The sequence below is a fragment of the Pempheris klunzingeri genome, chromosome 17 (genome assembly GCF_042242105.1).
Source record: "Pempheris klunzingeri isolate RE-2024b chromosome 17, fPemKlu1.hap1, whole genome shotgun sequence".
NCBI lineage: Eukaryota > Metazoa > Chordata > Actinopteri > Acropomatiformes > Pempheridae > Pempheris > Pempheris klunzingeri.
This window is the reverse complement of record NC_092028.1, coordinates 21,495,768-21,500,841: the sequence shown is the minus strand read 5'-3', so window position 1 is coordinate 21,500,841 and position 5,074 is coordinate 21,495,768.

Sequence of the window (5,074 nt, the reverse complement as noted above, 5' to 3'; positions counted from 1 at the left end):
AATTTTGTAGCTGATATTTTCCATTTTTATGTTTTCAGGCTCTTGTGACACGTTTCACGAGACTCTGCTTGTCCAATGAATTTAAAAGTGATTTAGGGAGAATACAATAAAAATACTGCTATGAAGAGCCGGTGCTGTGGTCCTTTATGGGGGGGGGTCACGTGTTTTTGTGTTTACACTGAAATGATGGTGATTTGCTCTTCATCACGCTGATGGGCGGTCTGCTGACTGTCAGAGGCGTGGGGCCGCTGTTCTCACTCCCACCACCAGGTGGCGATGTTCTCCTGCAGGTGAGGGGCTGTGGGCCCTCAGCTTTGGCCCCTCCAACACTTTCTGCAGCTCTAATGTGCTCCTGTGCTCCTTTTAACAGCTGCTCAGGTTTGTCTCTTTATTTTACTGGTTTTCTGATTCTGGACTTTGACTCACTTGTTTCTAATGAGTGTGTTTCTGCTTCAGACCTGTTTTCCAGACTGCAGCTCATTGTGGGGGTACAGGAAATGTGGTGAGTCTCCCCTGAGGCGGGGGCTCAGTGGACTTGGTGGGTCACATTAAGTCCTGTAGAAACGCATGACGGCTGATCTGTGAGCAGGTGTGTCAGGACGCAACACAAGCACCAAATCTCCTCCCTCAGGTGAGTCCCCCCCCCCCCCCCCCCCCCCACGCCCGCTGCAGTTTATCAGAAAACCTTTCTCAGTCTTTTAAATCTAAGGGGGGGTCAGTTACAGTGAGGACATCTCATTTATCATTTATTCACTGAGTCTCCAGCAGCCGTCAGCCTGTTGAATAATTGGCTTTTTCCTCCACGTTCTCGGGTCTAAAGCTTCTTTTCCACCGCAGGAACTTTTCTCATTTACCAGGATTTAGAAAAACCTCGGCGTGTTTCCACTGAAATGACCCGGGGAAAAAAACTTTCCTTCAACTCCAAACTTTCCCTGAAAAAGTTCCTCCTAGCGAGGAGGAACTTTTCAGGTTCCCCAGAACTCTTGAGGGGCGGGGCTCTGTGCTGCAGAGCGCTGATTGGTCGAACACACCTGCAGCGTTCTGCACCTCTGTGTTTAAGCCGGTGTGGCTGCAAACTGGTTTATTTCATTCCTACAAGCTTCACTTCATTTGTGTTTTTGATCATTTGGAAAATGGAGCCAAAGAAGAGCAGCTACCAGAAGAGGACAGACGACGAGGTCCAGGCTGTTTTCAGCGTGTTTGCGGTGTTTGAGGAAGAAATGCAGTCGACTTGGTGGAAAAAGGCCTTAAGAGTCTTTTTTTCCATCAGCATAAAGCTTCTTTTCTGCTAGAAGACAGACCTGCACAGCATTACTTCATTAACAGCATCCTGACCACACTGAGTGAACCATTAAATAAGAGTGAGAGCCATCAGTCAGTGTGCAGCATTAAACACACACAATATAAAGCATCGGTGTGAGATGGATTTCTAGACTCATGACAAGTGACAGAAACAGGCGTCCTCGTGTGAAATATCTCTAAACAGGTGACTGAATATCACAGGAACCCCCCCCGAAACATCAGCCCCCGCCTCCCGGCCAGAAAGGCCTTTAACTGTCCATAAACATCACCTTCTCATATTTTCTCATTTCCCTCCCTTTATCTGTGCGAGGAACTAAACTGCTTCCTTAAACCAAAAGGAGAAGTGTGTTCAGTGACCTATCCTACCGGCCGCTCAACAACTCACTGTTTTCTAGGTAACACAATGATGGAAGCTTCTCTCCTCTCGATTTTTCCCAAACGTAAAACTCTCTGGACATCGTCATGAGTCGGTGTCGTAAAGGTTAGAGGGAGAACAGGAGAACAGTGGGGGGGTGAGCAGGTGACTGAAGAGCTGAGAGCAGCCAAACTCTTCTCCAGGTCAGAGAGGGCCGGACGACAGGCGCCGGTCAACCCTGTGGGAGTCCTCAGACAGTTAGTTAGCTGGGTTAGTTAATTAGTTAGTTAGTGCGCTCTGGACTTGAATTATGTTCTTATCTCTGGGGGGGGGAAGAGGCTTCATTCATATTGGTATGTGTGCACAGAGAGATAGCGGTTGGGAACAACAGCAGTAAAAAGGGGAGTGCGTTTTAATGAGGCGCTCTAACACACTAAACTAAAGTGGTTAGCACGTTAGCACGTTAGCATGCTGACGGAGCCTGGCTGTCACACTATTCATTAAAGGCCCAAAAAGCATCATCTCCTGTGACACATTTTCTGTAAGGCTGCTGATGAAGTGATCCATCAGCAGCAGAGACTGGTGTAAAGAAATGAGCTTGTGCAACATTTAGATCAGTAAACCCAGAATCCGATCAGTTTTCCCAGAAGCCGCTCCTGAAATAACACCGGCTTGTGTCAACACTGACAGGCCTCTGGAATTAATGTTGCGGTGGTGAAAATCAACACAAGCTATTGAATAATGTTGCAACATCGCAGAGTATTTGCATGAGATAAGAGCGAGGTGTGTGTGTGTGGTGTCTCCTGTGGACCAGCGTCCACAGCAGAGCTGTAACGCTGCACCATGGTAACGCAGACAAAAGGCAGCGGGTGAATTTGCCTGGAAAATGCTGCTTATGGAGGAATTGAATAGCTGAAAGGCTGCAGTTCAACCCTCCACACAGATAAAGTCCACTCCTTAGTTAAATTATAACACTGTCTGTCACACGGTGTCGGAGGAAAAACACTTCCTTGATCATTTGCCAAGTTTTAAAATACCTGTCATGTAATTACTGTAATTCATAACAGCATCTTGTATTATTGTACAAACACATTCTGATTTAGGTGCTGCTTAATGGATGTGAGATGTTTTTCGGCTGCAAAGTGAGTGAAGAACTTGTGGTGATAGTGATGTTCATTGCTGTGTTACTAAGGAAGTCCTTCGCTCAGGTGCTCCACACAGTTCCTGATATTATTGACATTTCTGACTCGTACATGATGTATTTGTTTCCGTGACTGTCAGTCAGGAGCTCCTGCTGCAGGCTGATCAGAGGACTCGGAGGAGGCACCAAGCCCTCAGCTGCTCTGTTTCACCAGCTCCATTTGATTAACATCTTTACTGTTCATATCGTCTGTTTGCTTTGGCTCAACATGTGCATTGCCCCGTTTAAACACTCCATTAAACAGAAGAAAAAACTGGCCATAAAACGGTGACACTGCAGGAGCAGCGATGGGTCATTTATGACTAGTGTATGATCGTAGGAGGACTCTAATCCTCAGTTATAGTTCTGACCTTGAAGCAGGAGTTTCTCCGTGAAGATCTGACTTGTGAAAACAGATATTAGCTCACATATGATAAGGGTGAACCAGGATCTTTGACCACAGCTGGTTTAAGCCATTAAAAGCTGGCACAGGTTTGGAGAGCCACATTTACTCATTAACTTCCTCCTACTTTACTTTAAATTAACCATCTGCTCAGGCCGCCTGGAGAAGTCTTCCTCTGACCCCCTCACTTGCTTTGGACGAACACAGTCTGAATGTTCTACCCAGGGTTAGGGTTAGGTTAGATCTGTTAATGCCGATGCTCTTTACACCCGCTGTGTGTTTAAGGTATCCTGCCTCCCAACCGTCTTCTCCTCATTCAAACCTCATCCTCCTCCTTTTTACGACTTTGTCAATATTTATATACACCACCGGCCGGGTGTAAATGGCCAAATAGCGTCTGTCTGGCTTTACCCCGGGACAAATAGATTCTTTGGTTTGGTTCTAGGTTTGGTGATACACTTCTACTCACTTAATATTTAAGCGCTGCAGTTTCCTTATCTTATTTCCTGTTATAAATGAATCAGATCAGATAAAATACTTTGGGATTTTAGCACCTTCAGAAGCTTCCGTGATCAGTGGAAACCTGAAGGAGCCAAATCACGGCTCAGGTGGGACTCCGCCTGGATTGTGTGTCACCGTTTGGTCCTTTGTAGCAGAGTCTGTACGTGACTCAGGAGTTAAGAGTTTTAACAAACCTTTCCAGGAAGGTGGCTATTATGAAGTCTCCAAAAATTACTGCTGCATCATCAGCATAGAAAACAACTGGATTAGTTTGTTTTATTACTGTTTTCACAGTTTTCACTATTTGAATCAGATTTTTTATTTGTTCAAAGGTCTGTGGATTATCCTCAGTAACTTGGACTTTTTTTCTGAAAAGGCAAATGTTGGTCCTGTGTAATCACGTCATTTCCTTACCTGTAGTACAGTCGATACACCTTTATGAGGTCAGAGTATGGATCCTCTGAATATAGTTTATTGTGCTCTTATTGTCACAGGTGGTGTCGGCGGTGGGAAGTTTAAAACCTCAGCGTATGAAAAAGAAGTACTTCATGGTCGTATCTGCGTTATCTGATGACCAGATGCTGCTGAGGAATAAACTAAACTTTCAAGCACTAAACTCAAATGGAACAAATAATAAATGTCTGTCCAGTGGCGTCTGTCTGAGGTTACATAATCCCAGAACACACCGCAGAGGGGCTTTAAGGAGCTGTCCTGGCCTTTCCTGACAAAGCCTATTTAGCCGGAGATGGCTGAGGCTGTTTCCAGCTCCACAACAACAATAACGTGGAGAGAAGAGCCGGCGCTGTGAGGGATTATTACGTCTCCAGTTTGTAGAGTTTGTACTCTTGTTCTCATTTTAAACAATAAGAGTCCATCAGGAAACATGACATGACATCCTCAGACATGAACCCATCTCTGCACACATATTAAACCTTGAACAATCTTAACTCCACGAGCCGAAAATCATTTCAAAGCCACGCTGGCTCGGCCACAGTGGAGTGATGATGATGACGATGATGATGGAGAGTTTGAACCTGCGCAGGACGAGTGAATAAAAAGAGAACAGATTAGACAATGAAAGGTGTTGCAGCACTTCCAGGATGCCTGTGTGTTCCCAGCAGGCTCGTCTGATAGAGCCCGATAGAGCCCGACAGAGCCCGATAGTCCGATAGAGCCCGATAGAGCCCGACAGAGCCCGATAGAGCCCGACAGAGCCCGATAGTCCGATAGAGCCCGATAGAGCCCGATAGAGCCCGACAGAGGCTGATAGTCCGATACTCCGATAGAGCCTGATAGAGGCTGATAGAGGCCAATAGAGGCTGATAGAGGCTGC